Source organism: Fukomys damarensis, unplaced genomic scaffold (assembly GCF_012274545.1).
Source record: "Fukomys damarensis isolate Sample0158 unplaced genomic scaffold, DMR_v1.0_HiC HiC_scaffold_36, whole genome shotgun sequence".
In the NCBI taxonomy this organism is placed as follows: domain Eukaryota; kingdom Metazoa; phylum Chordata; class Mammalia; order Rodentia; family Bathyergidae; genus Fukomys; species Fukomys damarensis.
The window spans coordinates 10553244-10577431 of record NW_022900948.1 but is presented as its reverse complement, the minus strand read 5'-3'; positions in this window follow the sequence as shown (position 1 = coordinate 10577431).

Genomic DNA, 24188 nt, shown 5'->3' with positions numbered 1-24188 from the left:
TTAGTCAGATAATGACAGTTTATATATATTGAATACCAAAATACCCTTCCTGCCAGGGACAATTGCTCAGTGACACATCTCCTTACATTCTAGACACGTTCTCTATTGAGTTTTGAAATTTTGATTGAAATCTGTAAAGGCGAAGTCATCGTATAAATAGCAGTGCTATTAACACCCACAAATTTAATGAGTATAATAAGGAGCCCAAGTGTGCAAACGCCAGAGTTAGCATAAACATTGTCATGTCTCTGTGTCTGACATTTTTGTTTTGCCACAGGGAAAAGTTCTGTAAGCTTGTTCTCTAAGTAGAGCCAATACATTATTAGCGCAACTAAATCTCTCATTATCTTAGTTTCTTTTCTCTTTTTGTAACTTTTGGAGAAAACAAAGGGAGGTCTTCTTGAAGGAAACATTTACTACTGTGTTGTAAAACATAAAAAAGGATTTAAACTGAGGTGAAATTTCGAGCAGTTCTATACATCACTTTTATTATCATTAGAAAAGTAAAAGATGTTGGACTGGGATTTAGCTCAGTGGTTCCACCGCCTACCTAGAAAGTATAAGTTCCTGAGTTTGATTCCTGGTACACCCCCACAAAAAATGTCAAAGATGTTCACCGCGAAACACTGAACACACATGCATGCTCCACTATTGGTAATCCTTCCATCCATAGACTACTTCTGACTGTTAATAAGTTTACTTCTGTCCTCTCCATCCTGTCTTATTAAGCGAGAAGCATACAGTAGAGTATTTTGTATGTTTCACTTTATTCAAAACATACAATCAAAACCTTTTCTCAGGTTATTGAAAGTTAACTGAAAACATGATTGCTTTAATCGTTGCATTTTGGCTACACATTGGAATATGGCTTTGCAATGAAAAGGAACAAACTGCAGTATCGAACATACAATGACATGAATAGATTTCAAAATAATTATGCTGAGTGACAAAAGGTAGGCCAAAAGTAAGCACATTCCATATGATTTATTTTATATACATATTTAAGAAATAATTTTAACACATGCAAAAAATTCTAATCTTAACTTTACTAATTTTCACTTAGTTGATACATTGATCAAATCCTTCAAAATGGTTTGTTGAGAATTTGATTGTTACAGCATTAAATTCTAAAATTATTTACTACATCTGTCCTCTTTATGATAGTTTAGTATGTAAAGTATGAAAATAAAAGCATGTAAGTTCAGGGGTGGACAGTAAAGATCCTAAAACTAGTGGTGCACACCTTGTAATCCCAGCACTCAGGAGACTAAGGTAGGATCATGAGTTTGAGGCCACCCTGGGCTATGTAGTGAGACCCCATCTTAAAAAAACAGAAAGAAAGAGAAACCCAAAATCTGAGGGCTCAGCTTTAAGTTCAGGTACCACCACTGTGGTACACACCCTTGTCTTTTAGTCTTTACAGGAATGACAATGAAGGCGCTATCACTCTGCTCCTCCATCTTCTCTCCTCCATCCTTTATACCTTCCTGTTTCTTTTGCCCACTACCTACAGAGGTAACCACTACCCTGAAATTGTGTCTTGCTCATGCACATGTAAATATCCATAAGCAATATATACTAATACATTTCTTTTTAAAATGCACACAAATGGTATAAGTGTCCATATTATTTTGACACTTTTTCACTAAGTTTATGAGATTACTCATTTTTAGTTTTTATTATAGCTACTATATATTATTTTTTGTTTCTTTATAATAGCTACTATATATATATTATATTCTGTCATATAAATAAGTCAGTTTTTCTAATTATTTCCTAAAAAACAGTTGTTTCAAAATTTTCACTCTTCAGAACTTGCTGCCCTACATCTCCTTGCACACAGGTTTAAGAGTTTCACCCAGAAAGGAATCTAAGGTTGAGTTACGAAGAAGTGCTTACTTGCCTATTGCCTAATTTTTGTCATATTTCAATAGGATTACCTTTTCTCCTTAGCTTCTTGAATTTAATGTTTAATATCTTTTCTCCTTATAGATGCATTTAAAGCTCCTCTTTTATCTTCTTTTACCTCATGTATTTTGATAATGTAATAATTTAGTTATTGCTCAGTTCTAATACAATTTACATCACGAATTCTATACTTTCTCTAAATGGGTAATATGAGGGCCAGTTCTTTGCATATCTCTTATTTCCAGCCTGCTCTTTTGTCTTTCATCTTCTATATCCTCACTCCTGCTTTTCCCTCTGATCTATCAGTTTTACATAAAAGGGTGTTGGCATCACTATCTTGTGGATTTGTCCTTTTTCCTTCCTCCCTCCTTCTCACCTCCCTCTGTTTTTTTCTGGTTTTATTTTTTAATTTTGACCCTGGCTGGGAATTACACGCAGGCTTTCATAGCAAGTACTCAACCACTGTGCTATATCCTCAGCTCCCATTTTTTTTTATAATTTGTAATTTGTTTTTGCATATATGTTTATGGCTTTATTAGGGATCACAAAAATGATAATCTCATATTTTCTTAGATTATTCCTTTTATTATTAATGCCCTTTAGCTTCCTATTTTTTGTTTCAAAGAATTTTTTGTTTGCTTGTTTTTTGAGTCAGGGTCTCACTATGTAGTTGAGACTGACCTGGAACTCACTTTGTAGCCCAGGCTGGTCTCGAACTCACAGTGATTCTCCTTTCTCAGCCTCCCAAGTGCTGGGATTACAGGCGTGCGCCATAAAGTATTTTTTGATGTTAACATTGCTAGATTAGTATTGTAATAATTCCATTGAATATGTATTTGCATTTTATTTTCTCTTTTTTTTTGTATGGTTTTTTAGACATTTTCTTTTTGGAAATAATATACATAATTGCCCTTGCTCGTATGTAGGGAGTACATTCTAAGACAACCTATCTATTCCTGAAGCCAACCCTCTATGCACTATTTTTTCTATTACATACAAACATGCACGTACACCTATAATAACATTTAATGTGTAAACTACGTGCAGTAAAAGTTAAACATAAAATAAAATAATGAAAACAATATGCTATAATAAAAATTTCTGTGAATGTGGCCTCTCTGTCTCTGTCTCTCCATCTCTCTCTCTCTCTCTCTCTCTCTCCCCCCGTTCCTCCCTCTCCTCTCCCCCTATCTCTTCATATCACTTCATATGATGACCAAAGAGGCCCGCACGTGACTTACAGTGTGGCTGTGCTGGACAAAGGGATTATTCACATCCCAGGTGGGGGTAGAGCAGTGTCTTGCTGCTCAGAATGGTGGACAGTTAAAAACTTAATGAATTATTTTTTAATTTTTTCCATTATGTATTTTCAGATGACCATGGATAACTGAAATTGTGGAAAATGTACCTGTGGGTAAGGCAGGATTACTGTAGCAGAATTTTGTCATTTTTTCCCCCTCAGTTCTGAAAAATTTTACCTACTAATAAGTGAATTTTTAAAGGTCACTTTGTGGTTGCTCTTTGCCACCCTTTTCTTTTACTTCTTGTTTTTCCATTTGCCACCTTCTACTAGTTTGATCATATTTTTGTGGTCTCTCTCTCTTTTTTTTTTTTTTATTCCTCTTTCAGGTTGGAAGCGTTGAATTCTAAATTTATTCTTTTACTTATTAATGTCAATATATTTCAAAATTTCAAAAGTCCCTAAGACTTACATGATAAGAAAATAGGTGTTTAGGCTATTGCAAGGTGGGAAGCACTTGAAGGCATCACCTCTATGAGTAAGGGTCACAAAAGGGGCAAGAACCCACACTGCTGAGGGTTTGCCCTGCTAACAGCAACAGGTGTAATAAGTGATGGTAATGCAAGTGCAGAGAAGTAGCAGAACGTGACTGTATTTCTTGTCACTTAGTGGAATTAGGTATCCAGTATCTTCTCAGAATAACCCATCAATAGAGAGCTAGGTGTTGCGGGCGACTTTCTGCGGAACTTGTGTTCCATGTCCAGGCTGCTGGTCAGGTGCAACAGGTACAGAGCAACTCAGTTATATTCAGACATATTTTTGTGTGGTGCGTGGGTGTGTGTGGCGCTGTGGATTGAGTCCATGCTAAACATGCATCTTACTTCTGAGCTAAATCACCAGCCCTGATTAAGACATTCTTAAAAGTAATCAAAGAGAAAAAGAAATTCCTTGAAAAAGAGTATTCATAGATATAGTATTAGTACAATGTTAGTGAATGCAGACATATAATTTATTACTTTATTGTAATCTCTGATAAATTTAAAATTACTTATAGTCTCAGTTTCTGATCGGTTCCAATTCTATCTTGAGTGGCAGTCTTAGTAGACTTCTTTCTGATTGTTTTCATACATTTTCAGTTGTGCACCTTGAACAGACTTCTTCTCTCTTGCTGTGAGATTTCCATGTGACTTGACTTACTGCTGTGTTCCTGCAGGGTAGATTTGTATTTGTATTTGATATATGCTGTAGGAATATCACTGGTATTACTGTGATTTATGGGGTGATTTCTCACACTGATATTTCCTATACCAGAAGTGTGCTACCTTTACAGTACAAAGTACCCAAGGTACTCTACTTTGTCATGAGATTGCTATTATGTGTGGATGTCTAGAATACTTTGACCTCAACTCTGTAGTTATTTTTGACTTCCTGAGGATTTTCCTTTTTCTTTTACTAGATCTTCCATGGATTCAAGTTTTCAAATATATTTTACCAGCACATCTAGAAATGTATAGTGGGAGTTTCATACTTCATATATACATGTGTGTGTGTGTGTGTGTGTGTGTGTGTGTGTGTGTGTGTGTGTGTTTTGAGACAGGGTCTCACTACGTAGTTGAGACTGACCTGGAACTCACTATGTAGCCCAGGCTGGTCTCAAACTCACAGTGATCCTCCTGCCTCAGCCTCCGAAGTGCCGGGATTACAGGCATGCGCCACCATGCCCGGCTAGATATGTATTTTTAAATTGATGTATTTTGGGCATACAGTATGGTTACATTCATCAGTGGGATCTTGTACCTTTACATGACATATCTTGGTTCTTATTTTTTCCCCAGTTCCCTAGCTTCCCTTCACCCCCTCCGCCCTTCCTTAATTGCAAAGACTTAGTTTCCATTGTTTTTCCTTTTATTTTCTTTTCCCTACTTACAAGTTTCATACTTCTTATGCCACCATTCTGACAGAAGCTCTTACCACACAAAGCATTGTCATCACTCATTGGAAATTACTGTTGTCAAGGTTATAAATGACCTCCATGTTGCCAGGCGAACAGCATCTTTTGGCCTTTTGATGGCTGTGGTCTCATTTGCCTTCTAATTATACTTTCTTTGCCTCAGTGATACTGTCCTTTGGATTTTCCATTTACTTCAATGGCTACACTTTGTCAGTGTCTTTTGTCCTATGAACTATGATTTTAAAAAATACAGTAAATGCTACTTTTTAAAAATTTATTACAGTACAGGACACATTGCCATTAATCTCTGTCATATATCTGTCCCTCACTTTGAATACAACTATCCCATCTTCTTGTTGCTTTCTGAAGGACATCTGGAAGCCCTCTTTCCTATCTTGTGCCATGTTGTTATTGCTGCCTCAGTGTTCTGACTTGATTCAAAATGTTTACCATTTTATTTTATTTTTTAAAAGTTAATTTTAATGGTACAATTTAGGTATACAATATAATGACATTCATCATTGAAAATTTGCACCTTTACATAATCTATCTTGGTTCTTATTTTTTCCCCATTCCCCTGTCCTCCTTTCAACCCCTCCATCCCTCCCTATTTACAAAGACTTTGTTTCCATTTTTTTCATTTTCTCATATTAATTCTATTCCCTTCTTTCCTTTCTCCTGCCTCTCGCACTTCCCCTTCACGGTCATTTTAACTTTGACGAAGAGCCAAAAGTTACATGCAGTGCCAGATTTGGTGAATAAAGTGGATGAAGACACCCATAAAGTTTTTATGTGACAGAAATTGCCATAAACTTGCATCAGTGAGTGGTGATCATAAAATATGGTGACTGTCTACGTTGAAAAATCTGTTGCAGTTAAAGATACATTGCCATTAATCTTCAAAATACAAAACACTCCCCCTCACTTCAAACACACCTATTACATTGTCCTTGGCACTGTATCTTTGCTGTATTTTTTAAAAATTTAAACATTCATTGTATCTTTCACTCATCTCTTATACACTCTGAAAGTTGTCAGAATGTAAAATGTACTTACTTGTGTCAAAAAATAAACTTAGGAGGTTATCTCATACCTAATAAAAATCACAATAGACTCTGCTAGAACTGAGAGCTTGCACAGAGATCATCACAATTTTACACAAAAACTATTTCTACAAGGATATCTGCCAATCATTGCCTGTCCAAACTTAAACTGATGCCACTCCTGTAATTGACTTTTATAGCCAAGTGTAACTGTTTTAGAACAATGTATGTCGTGCTTTTCATTTTACATTTAAAAACCCGTCTTCTGTTTACTTGGATTTGCCCACATGTGTTCCCATTGCAATGTTTATTACCAGATAAATTAATTATGTTTAGAGAATCTCTTGCTATTTATTACTATTTTTTTTGTGTGTATGTTTGAGAAAGGACCTCACTATGTAGCCCAGGCTGGCCTTAAACTCACTATGTAGCCCAGGCTGGTCTTGAACTTGCAGCCATCCACCTACCTCAGCTACCCGAGTGCTGGGATCACAGCTGTGCACCACCATGGCTGGCTCTCTATTTGTTATTGTATATTATTATTATTATTATTAATTACTATCATTATTATTATGGGTACCGGGGATCAAACTCTGGCCCTTGTGCTTTTGAGGTAGGTGGTGGAATCACTGAGCCAAATCCCCGACCCTCTATTTGCTATTTTAGATTGATATTTCCCTGACCTAAATGTTGGACAGCATCAGGATTTTGTTGTGGGCCTTCTCCATTTACTCTCCCCCTGAATATGTCATCCAGGATATTTATCGATCACTTCCCAAGTTAGATCCCTAACTGTACCTCTCTCCTATAGTCTACATTCATGTGACACATTTCCTATCTGAGATCTTCACCCGGATACCCAAGTGCATCCAAACTTAATGAGTCCACAATAAAATCTGATGCCTACTCTCTTCAGAAATTCCTTCTTCTCCCCAGACTTTCATATCTCAGGAAAAAGCAGAGCCTCCACCTAGCTGCTTAAACGGAAACCCTATGGGTTGTTCCGATTCAGATCTGTCTCTCACAGCCCACATCCCATCTAAGTACTCTCAGTTTTCCCTTGAAAATATCTCCCCATAGGTTTACTCCTCTCTGTTTGTACAATCACCTCCTTAACCCAACCCTCCAAAATTTTATTCAAGTAGCAACCCCCGCCCCAGCCACCTGCTTCCAGTCACACCCTATGGCGATCCACAAAACTGAGTTTTTCTTTTAAAATATAAATCAGATTGTATTTTTCTATCGTTAAATCTCTCAAATGGCTTCATCTAGCATTTTGAATTAAATCCAAATGCTTCACCTTCATCGACAGGCCCTTAGTTTTGCCTCTGATTCATGTCATGCCTTGATGTCTCCTTGCTCACTGTGCTCTGACTTTGTTGGTCTTGCTAAAGGTTTTGACCACATTTAGGTTATGTGCTTTTTCACTCGGTAGGCTCCTCTCACCTTTTGCACCAGATATACCCTCCTCCTCACACCCTGCCTAAAGTACTGGCGTTGACAAGCCCTAGACATGTTCCATTACATAAGCTCTTTGTAATTTCCTCAATGGCACCCTTTACTATTTGAAAATGTCTTTTATTGATTGTTGGCTTTTAGAATAGCTAACAGGAATTTTCAAGGGAATTAGTAAACTTTTTTCTTTAAAGAGTAGTTTTAGATTTACAGAAAAAGTGAATGGAAAATACATAAAGTGCCCGCATGTGATCTCTGACTTCTCCTGTCACCAAGTACATCCTGCACCAGAGCGTTACGTTTGTTACAGTTGGTGAGCGTGTGACTGCATGCCATTGCCACCGCACATTCATGGTTTCTGTTAGGGATAATTCTTCATGTTGCACATTCTGCAGGCTTTGACAAATATATAATGACCTACATTCAGCATTGTCTAGCATACTGATTATTTCACTGCCCTAGAAGTCCTCTATGCTCTGCCTATTTATTGTTCCTTCCTCACAACTCCTGGCAACTGATTCTTAGTTTTTCCTTTTCCAGAGTGTAACGTAGGTTCAACAATAACATATGCAGCCTTTTCAGATTGGCTTATTTCACTTAGCAACATACATTTATGTTTCCTCCATGTTTGGGCTCCAGTGAGCCCAAAAGCTCATTTTTTTTCGGCATCAAATAATCCATTGTCTGGATGTATCACAGTTTCTTTTTTTTTTTTCCATTAAATTTATTGGTACTTTTCAGGTATACAGTACAGTTACATTCATCATTGGGATTTTGTACCTCTACATGTTGAATCTTGGTACTTATTTTTTCCCCGTACCCCAACCTTCCCTTCAGCCCCTCCTCCCTTCCCTATTTAACAGAGACTTTGTTTCCATTTTTCCCTTTTCTCATATTTTTTCTTTTCCCCTACCCTTTCCACTTGCCCTACACCTTTAGCCCTTTTCTTCTTATTTCACATTGTCCGTTATACAATTTGGACATGATTTACGTTTTTAGTTTTTCATGCCAGAGAAACTATTTGGTATTTACATGTTTGTCCTATTTATTTCAGTTAAGAGTATGGCCTCAATATGCATCAATTTAACTATAAATGTCTCTAGTTTCTCTTTCTGTATGGCTGAGTAGTCCTCCATTTTATAGAAAACCACATGTTCTTTATCTGGTCTCCAGTTGATGGGCAATTAGGCTGTTTCCAAGTTTTAGCTATTACAAACTGTGCTGCTATAAACATGGGTGTGCATATATTGCTATGGTATGATTATTTTAATTCTTTTGGCAAGATACCCAGCAGAGGGATGGCTGGGTCAAATGGAACCTCTAATCCTAGTTTTTTGAGGTATTCCCCATATTGACTTCCACAGTGGTTGCACCAGCCAGTCTGCACTCCTACCAACAATGGAGAAGGGTTGCTTTCTCCCCACAACCCCACCGACATTTGTTATTGGTTGATTTCTTGATAGCAACCATTCCTTCTGGGGTGAGGTGGAATCTCAGCATTGTTTTCATCTGCATCTCTTGAATGACCAGTGATTTTGAACATTTTTCATATATTGATGCTTTTACTTCTTTGAGAAATGTCTGTTCATTTCAGATACCCATTTTTGAATCGGGTCTTTATATTTGTGGGGTCTGATTTTTTTAGTTCTTTATATATTTTAGATAGTAAACCTTTGTCTAAAGAACAGCTGGTAAAAATTTTTCCCACATTGTAGGTTGTCTCTTAGCTCTGTTGATGGTTTCTTTTACAGTGCAGAAGCTATTTATTTATTTATTTTGGTACCAGGTATTGAACTCGGGTTCTTGCGCTTGCAAGGCAGGCCACCGAACCGCTGAGCTAAATCCCCAGCCTAGAAGCTTTTTAATAAGATGAGATCCCAGTTGTTTATTCTTTGTACTAGTTCCCATGCTACTGAGGAATTGTTCACAAAGTCTTTTCCTGTGCCAATGTCTTTGAGAGTTCTACCTAACTTATCTTCCAGCAAGTTTAGTGTTTCCGTTTTAATATTAATATCTTTAGCTCACATTGATTTTAGTTTAGTGCATAGTGAAAGGTAGGGGTCTAGTTTTAATCTTCAGTAGGTTGACCAGTTTTTCCAACACCATTTATTAAAGAGACTATTTTTCCTCCACTGAGGATGGTTGGCTCCTTTGTCAAAGATGAGGTATTTTGAATGAGAATTTTTGTTGTTCCATATTCTTGTAGCATTTCATGTTGTCTGTGTTTTAGATTTTTGCCATTTTATTAAATTAAATTTTATTAAATATGTAGTAGTGTTAAATTTGCAATTCCCTGATGATATATGATGTTGAACATCTTTGCTTATTATACTTGAAATCCTTGGGTATTCAGATCTTTTGCTCTTTAAAATTTTTCTTATTTTTAAATTGTAAGGGCTTTTATATATTTTGGGTAATCATTTATAAAAATATCTTTTGCAAATATTTTCTCCTGGTCTATTCATTGTCTTGATTTTGTGTTTAATTTTAATGATATCTGTTTGTCAATTATTTCTTTAATGGATCTTGCCATTGCTGAAGTATGTAAAAAATACACTTTCACATTCAAGTTAACTTTGGTTTTCTCCTGTGTTATCTTCTAGGAGTTTTATAGCTTTGCCCTTTACATTGCACATTTTGAATTAATCTTTGTGAGAGGTGTAAGGTCAGAGGCTGGATTCATGTTTTTGCGCGTGGATATCCACTTATTCTAACACTATTTTGAAAAGGGTATCTTTGCTTCATAATCTTACCTTTGCTTTTTTGTTCAAAATCACCTGAATATATTTATGTGGATGTATTTCTGGGCTTTCTATTTTGCTTTATTGATCTGTTTGTCTATTTTTTAGAAATGCCACACTGTCCTGATTATTGATTATTCTAGTATTTTGTTTTTATTCTAGTGTGTTTTGATGTTGGGTGGTATCAGCCCACCAACTCCAGTCTTCATCCTGAGTTGACTATTCTAGATCTTTTACCTCTCCATATAAACTTTAGAATCAGTTTGTCCATATCTACAAAATAACTTGCTTGGATTTTAATTGGGATTGCCTATAAGGTATAGATAAAATTAGAAAGAACTGACATTTTGGCAGTATTGAGTCTTCCTAGTGAAGAGTATGAAATATGTATCCAATGCTTTGATATCTTTCATCTAAGTTTTATAGTTTTTCTCATATAGATCTTGTATATATTTTATTAGAATAATACCTAATTATTTCATTTCTGAGTACTTATATAAGAGACAAGATGTTTTAGTCTCAAATTCCACTTATTTGTTACTGGTATCCTTTGTTATGCAGAAGCTTCTGAATTTGGTATAACCTTATTTGTCTCTTCTTGATTTTCAGGCCTGAGTGTGGGCAAGGTGGGTTCACTGATAGCTCTGGGCATGGTATGTATACCTGATTGCAGGTGCAGAGCAACCATGAGTTTTCACAGGTCCTGTGGGAGTAGGGCTGCATGGCTAGAATGGTAGTGAGAGAAGGGCCAGCTGCTCAGATGTGCCCAAGCCTGTCAGTGCCTTAGAGCTGTGTGAGTACTTTCACAGAACCTCAGGGGCCAACCTGTTTAGAATGGTCTAACTAACTGCTAGCATGGGGCTGTTCAGCTGCCTCCTAGTGGCCTTGATGGTCTGAGCTACCTAGAATAGGCTGCTCCACTGATTCCTGACACCAAAGGTTGCTGGGCTAGTAGCATGCCTGCTTGGGATGGGAATTTGGTGGAAAGTGCTTTGGACCAGCTAGTAGGTTGTTGGTTTTTGTTGCTGCCGCTACTTATTTATTGTTGTTTTGGTTGAGACTGTGTCTTGCTATATAGCTCAGGCTGGCCTTGAACTTGCAGCCATGCTCCTGCTTCAGCCTCCCAAATACTGGGATTAAAGACATGCACCACCACACCTGGCTTGTATGTTTGTTAATACAGTAATGATGTGGTTTTTTTTCGGGGGGAAACTGGTAAATGCATGTAACATGTCTTGATCATTTTCAAATCTCTTACCCCTGTTCCTTGCCTCCCACCTCCGCTTGATACCTGTCCCATCTTCAAGAGTCTACCTTTAATTTCCTATCATCTTTCCTTTATTTTTTTCATTTAATTAATTGTAGTTTAGGTTTCTCATATAAGAGAAAATACATGATATTTAGCTTTCTGATTATGGCTTATTTGACTTAGCATTATGGTCCAAGTTCTATTAACTTTCCTAAAAGTGACATAATTTCAATGTTCTTTATGACTGAATAATATTTCACTGCACATATATACACTTTCTAACACTTTTTTTTACTGAGGTTATTGGTACAATCTAGGTATACAATACAGTTACATTCATCATTGGGATTCTGTACCTTTACATAATAGGTCTTGATTCTCATTTTTTCCCTTGTCCCTACCCTCCCTTCACCCCCTCCTCCCCTCCCCATTTACAAACACTTTATTTCCATTTTTTCAGTTTCTCATATTTTTTTCCTCTCCCTTATTACCTCTCCCCCACCCTTCCCACTTTCCTTACACCTTTAGCCCTTTACTTCCTATTTCACATTATTAATTGTCTCATTAGGATCCTGTGTAGTATTATAGTTTTTCCCACCAAAGAAACTATTGGGTATTTCAGTTAAAGAAATCTCTGTATGAACATTAAAAATAGGGAATCCTAAAATAAAACTAAAAAGGAAAGTAAAAGAGAAAAGGCAATAATGTAACATCAAAGTAATCCTTAATTCTGGTGATGAAAATGGTCCCTGAACATATTTAAATTGCTTCTTGCTCTTATAGTCTTATCTTATTCTTTTTTCATTATTTAGAGAATACTTTATTAGTTTCTGTAATCAAACCCACGTAGATATGACCTTACATATTTAGTACGATGTGTTACCCCTGTACACATGGAAAAAAATTAAAATAAAATAAATTAACATTTCTAGACCAATATGGTTGTCCATTTCTGTACAATGCCAACTCAACACAGTAAATTGGGATGACTTTTTCCAAAGTTGGCAGCACCGTTAAAGTTTCCCAAAATTCAATTTATGTGTGTGTGTGTGTGTGTGTGTGTATAAAGACCAATATATATGTTATGCATCGATAGCAGCAACAGCTTTTCCAGGTTCTGCAGTCATCTGAACAAAATTATAGACATTCAGCACATTCCAAAAAACAAAAAACCAAAGAAAAGAATAATATCCAGACAACAGCAAAGTTCTGTTGCTGCTGTGGTACCTGGCACCATTTTTTCTATTAGCCTCTTAATCATCATCTGGAAAGAGAACATTCTAGAGTAATAGTAAGTCAGTACATATCAGTTATAACCAACAATGTCAATGGCCTCAACTCACCAATCAAGAGAAATGGACTGGCAAAATGGAATAAGAAGCAAAATCCAATAATATGTTGTATACAAGAAACACACCTAGTGCACAAAGAAGCCCATAGACTGAAAGTGAAAAGATAGGAAACAATTCTCCATGTGACAGGAGCCCAGAAAAAAACAGGGGTAGCAATCTTATTTGCAGACAAAGTAAATTTCAAACCAAAACTGAATCTAGTATTATTGATGTAGGACAATACTGTATCATACCTCTATGAATGTAAAATATCTAGTACCTGCTTTATGATACATAGTAGGGACTGTGCTTTATCAGAGCTACATTTAATGATATATACACTTTCTTTATCCATTCATCTGTTAACTGGCATCTAGGCTGTTTCCAGAGCTTAGCTATTGTGAATTGTGTGACTGTAAACATGGGCATATGTATATTACTGTAGTGTGATATCTTTAATTCTTTTGGGAATCTACCCAAGAGAGGTATATAGCTAAGTGAGATGGAATTTCTATTTTTAGTTTTTGTGAGCTATCTTCATGTTGATTTGTATTCTGGTCGTACTAGTTTACATTCCCAATAACAATGCAGGGGGGTTTGTTCTCCCACACATTCTTACTAGCATTCATTGGTGTGTGTGTTGACAGATGAATGAGATGAAATCTCAAAGTTGTTTTGATTTACATTTTCCTAATGGCTAGAGATATTGAACATTTTTTCATGTAACTGGTGGCCATTTGTTCTTTTCAGAAATGTCTATTCAGTTCATTTGCCTATTTTCTGATAGGACCATTGGGTGTGGGGATACTTTTTTGAGATCTTTATATATTTTAGATATTAGTCCTCTACCAGAAAAGTAGCTAGAAAAATCATTTTCTTGTTTTGTAGGTTGCTTTTTCACTCTGTTGATTGTTTTTCCTAATGTTCAGAAGCTTTTAAATTTGATGAAATCCCATTTGTTGATTTTTGATATTATTTTGTGTGGAGTTCTATTTAGGAAGTCCTTGTCTGTGTCTATGACTTTAGGTGTTTCTTCTATGTTATTTTCCAGCAGTTTCAAAGTTTTTGTTTTTATATCTAGGTCTTTGATCCATTTTGAATTTATTTTAATTAATTAATTTATTTTTTTTGGTACTGGGAATCAAACTCAGGTCCTTGTGCTTGCTAGGCAGACAGCGGCACCACTGAACTAAATTCCCTCTATTGAATTGATTTTTGTACAGGGTGAGAGATGGGGATCTAGTTTCCATCTTCTGCAAAATGATATCAGTTTACCCAGCATCATTTGTTAAAGAGGCTATTTTTTTCTCTAATGTATGATTTCGGCCCCTTAGTAAAAAATCAGATGGCTGTAAGTGCACGGAGTTTTTCCTCTGAAATTCTGCTCTATTCCTTTGGTCTATGTGTCCATTTTTGTGCCAGTACTATGCTGTTTTTGTTACTACATCTTTGTAGCATAACTTGAAATCTGGTGTGGCAGTATCTCCTGCTTGGCTATTTTTGCTCAGGATTGCTTTGGTTATTCTGAGTCTTTTCCAGCTGCATATGAGTTTTAGGAATATTTTTTCCTGGTTCTGTGAAGAATGTCATTGGTATCTTAATAGGAATTGCTTTAAACCTGTATAGATAACTTTTAGTATTAGGACCATTTAAGCAATATTAATTCTGCTGGTCCAAGAACAAGGGATGTTTTTCCATTTTCTAATGACCTCTTACATTTATTGTTTCAAAGTTCTGTAATTTTCGCTATATAAGTCTTTCACTTTGTTGGTTAGGCTGATTCGTACATATTTAATTTTCTTGGAAGGTATTGTGAATGGAATTGTTTTTCTGATTTCTTTTTTGATGGATTCATTATTGGTGTACAGAATGCTATTTTTTGTATGTGTGTTGATTTTGAATCCTATACTTCTGTTTTTTTATCTACTTTACCAACTACTGTTTTTTTTAATGGTGCACTTAGACCATGGACATTCAAAGTGATTACTGATGTAGTTGGGTTAAGATTAACCATAGTTTTTACTGTTTTTAATTTGTCATTGTCCTTTGTTCTCTGTGATTTTATTTGAACATTGTGTATAATTCATTTTTCCTTTTTCTGCATTTTAGGTTTTTAAAAAAGTAATTAAGCATTTTTCTGCCCTAAAGCACATATAACTTTAAAGTTGCACTGTGCTGTTTCATCAGTGCTGTACTTTATAAGAATAAAATCATTTTATTCCCCTCTCTCATCTCTTTATCATTGCTGTCATTAATTTCACTTACACATAATCATACATAAGCACACACATATATATCTACATCATCCTATTTAATAAAATACATTGTTGCCCTTTTTTGAGCCAGTTTATTATTATATAAATTATATTACTTATCTATTCGTGCATGTTGTTTACTTTTTTCATAGAGTTTTTACTGTGTTAATCATAGTTTTTAAAAACTCTCGGTCTGATAATTCTGATTTTCCTCGTTCTTTTTCTTTTGCTTGTTCAGTATCTTCAAATTGGTTTATGCCTCTTAGAGAGCCTTCGAGTTTATAGTTGCATAAGGGAATTTTTAAAAAGCCTGCAGTAAAGAGGCCCTTACTATTTATTATGTTGTGCCAGGGAAGCATTCTGTGGTCCCTTGGTTAGGACTTGGATTTTTCCTAAGCCCGAACCCCTGGACTGCAAATCTGACCAGCGCTCCTCAATCCCCGGCCCCATCAGAGGGACAGGATGACTAGATGGAGCTGGATTCGGACGTTGCTCTTACCCTAGAAAAAGTAGGCTCTGATAAACCCTAGCAGGTCAGGCTCTGCTGAAATCCTTTCTCACAACGGTAAACCTTCATAAGAACAGAATATTCTGGCAGATTTCAAAACACTTATTTTCTTTCCCTCTGCTGCTGAGAGGTAGTGGAGATGTTTTCTCTGATTTCTCTGTGAAGACCTGGTGGGTTCCTGGAGGTAAATGAAAGTGTGGGACCTGCTGGAGCTGTTTTCACTCGAGATTTCCACTCACACTGTCCACGTTGCCCCTCCAGTTACAGCTCAGCTCAAATTTTCCCGCCTCACCACTGCTTCCCAGGCAGGCGGCAGTTTGCAGGTTTCTGCTCCGGTCAGCTGTGACTCCCTGGGTCTGCTTGTCTGTCTCCATTCTGGAAGGCACTGCTTTGCTCCAAGACCTAATTATCCTATGGATCTAAGAATTATTGATTTTCAGCATGTTTGGCTTTTTGGCTTTTTTCTTGTTAGGATATAATTGTGACTTTTGGGCTTCTAACTTGTTGACCCAGAAACCAGAACTTCAAGTATAGTTTATTGGCCCGTCTAGTCAGTGAAAAGCTGTTATCTCTCAGATCCTGAACCACCTTCTACCTCTGCCTTGTATTGCTGTGGTTGGGACCCAGTGCACCCCCATTCTACATTGCAGCTGCTCTTTGCAAGCATCCAGCACTGGAGACTCTGGAGAGAGTCTCTCTCTGTCTCCCCCAACCCCTCTAATCCCCTTCCTTTCCCCCCTCTCCCCTTCCCCCTCCCCTTCCCTTCTTCCTCTGCCTCTCTCTGGCCAGAGATTCAGTAAAAGGATTGAAAGGTCCAGGGAATTATGTGGAAATGTAGCAAAGCCTTTTCTTCTTACAAGTGCTACTAAAACCTACCACTTATTGTCTGCTATCAGCTAAGTATTTTTTTTTAAATCATCTTAAAACAATAGCTACAAGGTAAGTTACTAGTTGTTTTTTTTTTTTAACATATGAAGAAACTCATGAAGAGAAAAAGGACTTCCTCAAGGCATTACACTTTGTATGAGTGGGTTTTAATCTCAGGTCTGCTGGACAGAATACAGAAGATGTAGACAAGTAAATTGACTACAGATATACAAAGTGATATAGAAATTGGACTATCGTAGGGGTTACATGAATTTTTTGGGTTTGAAAAATTTCAAAGATGACATTTTGTGTAAGAAAATATTAGGGGGAGGGCAGGGACAAGGGGAAAAAATGAGAACCAAGACCTGTCATGTGAAGGTACAGGATCCCAGTAATAAATGTAACTGTATTGTATACCTAGATTGTACCAATAAATTCAATAAAAACAACCAAACAACAAACAAAAAAGAGAATATTAGGTTATCTTGTAAGAGAAAGAGAATGAGTTCTTCAAAGGTAGAGTTTTGTTTGGGGGCAAGAAATGATAACTGGCTCAGGTTCAATATTTGGTATTAGTCTATGGTATATTACGAAATGCATAGCCCCTTTTGGATACTCATGTTGGTTTTTCCAGTGTTTCACTTAGCACAAACATGTTTTGAATCGATGATCATATCCAAGTTGTTTTAGATTAATTCTATGCACAGCACTACTCCTTGCTTTTTATCTTCTTTGGGAAATTTGGCTTGGTTTCCTTTAAGAGACGGAATGGTAATCTAGCAAACTTCTCAGCTTTGTGATACTGCATAAATTTAAGATCTGCAAGTTTATAAAATCTGGCAGGCAAGAAGGTTAAGGCACAGGAGATACGTTTAATTATTGACAGTGAAAACAATTTGAGAGACATAAAGGGGAAAACACCTCCATAGAGTGAAAAGGGAACATTTGATTTCAGGGTATTATTTGCAATATTAAATTGTGCCAATAGATGGAGAAGTTGTTCCATATAAATCAAGAGGCTTGGTTCCTCTTGTGAAGAATAAAGAAATTCAGGTTTCTGGAAAGTTTAAAATGGATTTCCTTAATAAAAATGAAGAGCAGGAAAACTGGGTTACTTATAAATTTTAACAAAAACTACTGTTAACAGGGGAGAAGAATTTCACTGATTTCAATTAAGTGTTTACGAAGTTCTCATTGCCAATACTCTTTGAGATTTGGTCATAGCACTTTTAGATCTGTACATATATATGTATTTATGCACTTATACCTGGTCTTATGCAAAAATATTTTAAACAATATACAAGTTTTTGAAAATAATAATGGTAAAGCATAACTGAATAAACAGAAGAATTAAATGAAGTTGAGCTACAGATCTGGCCTGGAGCTTCCTATGCAAAGGGAGAAAATGGATCAGTCACATCACATAAAAGTAAACCAGGTGCTAGGAGACATTCAGCAGTTTGTAATACAAAGGAAGTATATCCTTTGAGACTCATGACAAGGGGACTGTGTAGTTTCATAAATAATATCCTTGTATTAAGCAAAATGGTACTTTTCACATGGTTGCTTCGTACTGTGTGAGTTACTTATAACACAAATTGCTTATTTTACTCAAGGTGATTAAGGTAGAGGGGCCAGGGTGAATGCCTACATCCCAGAGACTTTCTTAGAGTGTAGCTTTTTCATTCTCTGTTTTAATTGAAGGAAACAATTTAGAATGCATCAATTCTCTATAAACATATATTTTTTTAACAGAGCAGTTAGTAAAAATGGAGGGCTACTGTGAAGGTTAAATAACATGTTGCATGCAGAACACTGAGTCCTGAACCTGCAGGTGGTGAGAGCTCCATAGCCAGCCTAAGCCATTTACCACACTCAGTCAATACTAGTAACTACCTTGTTACTGCTGCGGCTGACCCATGTGGACATCTGTGTGTGGCCTGCTAAGTCCAGTGGTGTGTTTTTCAAAAGTCATTTGAACTTGGGTAGCATTGCCCTCTCTTTCTGGGAGAATTCACTCCAGTCTTATGCTCTCCTGTTCTAGATCTCTAAAACTTTTATGTCCTGTGGTGCTTCTAGACCCCTTTCACATTGTTCCTTGCTGGGTCCTTTATTTGTATTGTTGGAACCTGCTTTGTCTCTATGCTCCAGAAAACATGATTGCTATGCACCTTGAACCCCAAGCAAAGCTTCAATTTGGTTCCTGCCTTTCATGAATATTCATGACCAGACCGAGTTTCCTGCTCTTTGCAGGAAGTGCAATCAGACCACAACCATCAAGTTATGGCTTCATTCTTGGTCAACTCCCTTTAATTTCCATGAGTCTGTGTTATAAATTTTTCGCAGTACTTTCTAGGACTAGAAGCTGATTTGAGAATTATTTTCCAGCTCCACCCAGCCACTGCCCATCACTTCACATTTATACTCTCTTGCTTCAAACATGGAATCATTACAACCCAGGGTAAAAGTGACAAGAGGCCGCTGTGTCAACCTGCACATGTCCTGCTCTGTTCTCACCTCCCTCTGTTCTCCACTGCATCGATTGTGAACTCTACCAAAAGAATTCTTTGATAATTTTGCATTCTAAAGCCTGAGAATAATGCTAAGAGTGTATTGCCTACATTTCTGGCACATTGGTTCAGAGAATGTGCCCTAAATTCTGTTTTGTTTCCATTAACCTTTTTTCTGAGAAATTACTGACCCTGAATATTGGAGCTGCAAATGGATTCTTTTAACAAGTATCCTGTCAGGAAGCAACCTCTGTGTATTATGCGGCTTTTAGTGTGCAAATGCTTCCTCTCAATGCATCGATTCCCCTTAGAAGTATTTATTTGAGTGACTTTCCTTGTATGGGGATTTTAGGATTATTTCTCTCTCTGCCATTTTAGGAAACCTACATTCAGAAGAATTTACAGTTCACCTATTTTTTATAGCTGCAGTAGCTATTTAAAACTTTGCGTCTCACTCATACCTGTTTAAGATCTTCCCAAATCAGTGTTTCTTCTGATTTCTCCATAGACTTCGTCTTAATCTTATGCACTGGGTCTTACATGAGATATTTGTGTTCTGATATTTTTTTGTTTCTGTCATGCAAAATTCTTCCTTAAGTCAATGCAAAGCAGAGTTATGTCTCTGTCCTTTAGCCTCAAGTTGGAGGTTGTGTATGGAGGCAAAGCAAAACCACAATTTTGATTATATATTATTTGAATAGAGACCCACATTGTCCGCTGCAGTAGTACTCTCTGTGAGGTCACTCTCAGTGTTGACATCAGAGGGCATATTTCTAGATAGCAAACCATGTTGGGAGCCATAGCATGGAGTCTTGGTTTGGGGCTTTCATCCTCTGCAAAACTTCTTGCTGATAATCCAAGACCCTAAAGCAGGAAGCCTGTGGAGCCCATGCTAAAGGGGGCTGTCCAGTTCTCTCTCTTCTACTGTGGTAAAAACAGTAATAAAAAAGCTTACTATAACCAGTGCTTTGCTTCTATTAGTGTATTAGTCAGGGCTCTCCAGAGAGTCAACCAGTAGTATATGGATGAGAGTATTTAGTTAGGGGAATTGGCTCACACATTGTGGCAGCCGAGTAGTCCTACTATGGGTCATCTGGGAAGTTGGTAACAGGGCTAAAGTCTGAAAGATTCAGAACTAAGGAAGTGAATGGTATGTTGAGGCTGAAAGCCTGAGTACTCAGAAAGGGGGCTACTTGTGTAAGTCCTGGAGTCCAAAGGCCAGGAAGGCTATGGTCCAAGGCAGTAGATGAGTCTGTATGAACTCTGAGTGGTGGTGTGTATGTTGAGGGTGGAGGTATGGGAATACCCTTTTTTCCTTCTGTATTTGTTTGGTTTGGACCCTCAGCCGTTTGGATTGTGCCCACCCAAATTGAGGCTAGTCTTCCCTGCCTACTTTAACACCACTCAGATTCACATGTTAGTGACATCTGCAACACCCTCATAGCAGCATCTAAAATAGTGCTTTTCCAGGTTTCTAGCTATCCCTCAATCCAGTCAAGTTGGCACTATAAATTAACAATCACAATTAGCGAGTGCATTTTTAATATCCTTGGAGTCTTGGATTTATGTGTGTGTGTCTGTGCATGCGTGTGTGTGTAAAAATTAGGGACAGGCAGGGTGCAGAGGAAAAACAGGAGAAGTTGAAGACTTTGGGAATATAGTAAAAATGAAAAGCAAGTCCTCTCTAAAGCAAAGCTGCTGCTGGAGACTCAGCCCAGAAAATAAAAGGAGCTACAGTCCAGACAGTTCCACTTCGCTTTCTAAACTACTGGTCACTAAATCATTGTCCTGACCCCTAAACTCCAGTTATCTATAACAAGTGAAATGAGGCAGCCTTATTTCTCAGTCGGTAGCAGGTTGGACTGTAATGAAGTGGCTCAGGACTGCCTTGGATTTTGTCATAAAACTAAGCGGCGTCGACTCCAGATGGCACCTATGGGTGCATTTGCAGTCTTTCCCTACATATTATTACTTGGATTTGCATTTATGAGATAAAATCCATGTGATAAGGCAAAAACACTGGCTGAGAGGCTCTAGGAAAGGTCTTTTTGCACAACATTACATTAGTTTCAGTTGCATTGGGAATGAACGAGAGCTAGAAGTCATAGAAGAAGAATGCAGACAGATGGGAAGTCAGGAAGTTAAAAAGCTCTAACGTGATTGGGGGGATGTGTGCTTGTGTGTGTTTCGAGTTAGCAGATTCTTCTGGTGATTTTTCACTGTCCCTTCGTTATATGGAGTGAGGATTTGTCAATTTGGTTCTCACTGGCTTTATAAACCAGAAATAACTTTTAATTAACATATTAGGCCAAGGAAAAAAGAAGTGATACCTCCTGAAAATGAAGCTGACAGATCAAATGCTGGTGGAGGGGCCTCAGGTGAGGGAGAAGAAAAGTACTGTTAATAAAAAGAACCAAAAAAGAAAGGAAAACAAACAGTATCTTACCAATACCAGCAGAAGTGAAAAACAAAATGGGGGACAAGAGCAATGGGAGGACATAATTCAAAACATGGGAGAAAAATAATTCAAAACAAGTGTAAAAAAGCAGGACAGAACAAGGTTAAGCATTTTCGAGTAAAGATAAAATATGGCTGATGTGATTTCTGGTCTGCCTTAGGTACTTTTCTTGTTGCTGAGACAAAATACCCGACAACCAAAGTTAAAGGGGAAAGGTGTATTTAGCTTAAAGTTCATAGAGGTTTCAGTCCATAATCGGCTGGCTCCAAGGCAGATTGGCACATGGCAAAGGGAAGTCACAGAGTAGAAACAGCTCGTGGTGCCCACAAGGTAGCAAAAGCAACAAGAGACCTTAACAGAGTCTTCCTGCCTCCTTTTATCTTATTCAGATTACTGAAGGCAAGTAGGTAGCACTTACACCTTTAATCCTAGTGCCCTCAGGACTAGCATTGCACCCTAAATCAATCACACACTATAGATTCAGCCACCTCTGAAAAAGCCACACCTAAGACCACATGAGGCTTTGGGGGAACATCTAAACACAACCATAACGTTCCACGCCTGACCCCCCCCCAATTCATGCATATCCCTTTATGCAAAAAAGCATTTAGTCCATCTTCAAGAGTTGCCAAAGTCCTAGCAGTTTCAGCATTGCTGAAAAGTCCAGGTCCAAAGTCTCCTCTGAGATTTAAGGCAAATTCTTATCAGCAAACCCCTGTAAAAATGAAAAAGAAAGTTAAACACTTCCAACATGCCAAATTTGGGTACCAAATTTCTGTCTTAGTTACTTTTCTCATTTGCAGAGGCAAAATACCCAACCTCAAAGTTAAGGGAGGAAAGGTTTATTTGTCTCACAGTCTGTACAGGTTTCAGTCCATAGTCAGGCTCCAGGGCAAGGTGGCATGGCAGACAGGCACCACAGAAGAGATACAGTTCATGTCGAGTAGAAGGTAGCAAAGTAAACAAGGGGTGACCACAGCTCTTTCTATCTTTTATATCTTATCTAGGCTTAGGGTGGTTAGCACTCTCCTCTTTAATCCTGGTGCTCTTGATCCCAGCATTGCACCATGAATCAACCCCAGCATGATACATTCTAAATCCAGCCACCTCTAAAAAAGCCCCACCTATAATAGTACTCACGATCCTAATGGGATAATTAACAATGTGAAATAGGAAGAAAAGGGCTAAAGGTGTAGGGAAAGTGGGAAGGTAGGGGAAGGGGAATAAGGGAAAAGAAAACAATGTGAGAAAATGAAAAAATGGAATTAAAGTGTTTGTAAATGGTGAGGAGAGGAGGGGGTGAAGGGAGGGCAGGGACAAGGGGAAAAAATGAGAACCAAGACCTGTCATGTAAAGGTACAAGATCCCAGTAATGAATGTAACTGTACTGTGTACCTAAAATGTACCAATAAACTCAATGAGAAAATAAAAAAAAAAGTCCCACCTATGACTGCATGAGGCTTTGAGAGGACCCCTAGACAGAAGCCATGACATGGTCCTAGCAATACTGAAGTAGTGGCTGTGGCTGAAATGACTACAGAGAAAATAGTGCCATGTGACTCCGGCACACATGTAAAATGGGTCAGGTCCAACATGGGTATAGGCAGGGCAGCAAAGTGTCAGGAGGCCATTGCCAGGAGCATGAAGGCTATGGACTGGTACTTCTGTCCTGCCCTGGCAGAGATGGTCCTGGGAGAGCTGCCTGGGAAAGCACAGGCCTAGGCTTGTTGCTCTGGGGTCATGTAAGACTGAAGCTGTGTTTGCTCTGCTTGTTGTGGGGGCGGGGCGGTGATTTAGGGGAGGAGGCAAAGGAAAGGAAAGCAGAAGGTGGACATCATCTGATTTATCCCTATAGTTTTTTTTCTTCCTTTGTGAAATGGTTAAATCTACTCATATCTAACTCCAAGAGTCTTTGTGAAGATCAAGAGAAACAATGCAGAAAGGTTCCTGCTCAATAAATGCTATTTTTAGCACTCATCCATGTGATCTTTTTAAAAAATACACGAGATATTGGTAACAAGCAGTCTTATTAAGTAAAAGCAGTAGTTATGAAATAATACTCTTAATCTAAATTACAACTGCACACATTTGGAAAGGAAGAATTGCACTGAAATTTTAACATTGATTATTTTTGGGGAGTGGATTGTTGCTATTTTATTTTTTCTTCATAAGGTTGTATTTCTATAAGGAACATGAGTTACTTTTGTGGTAGCAAACACATTATTCTTTACAAAGCTGAAAGAATTGATCCCAGCAGGATCCATTATCTGTCCTGTTTCTCACATCTCCTTAAATATGAATTCAACAAGGTCCAACATTGGTCCTTGGTCTTCCCCATCCCGAATGTATATTTAGTTTAGTTGGGAGCTTTGATTATCACCCTAGTGGCCCTTTCTGCCCAGAGAGAAAAGCATGCTTGTGTTGTGAGTGAGAGCTAGAAGTTACACTGTCCTAAATGTCTCATCCATACTTTAAGAAAAGCACCTAAAGTTTATAACAAAAGACTGATTTTCTCACACCTGCACTGATTAGAGGAACCAGAACTGTATGCAGGCTTGGCTCCATCAGGACTTGCCAAGATCTGCAGTTGGAAGCCTAATTATTTGGAGGGCTGTCTCTTTGTATGTCCTTTATTAATCCATAGGCATCACCATAAAATCTGGCTTTTAGCT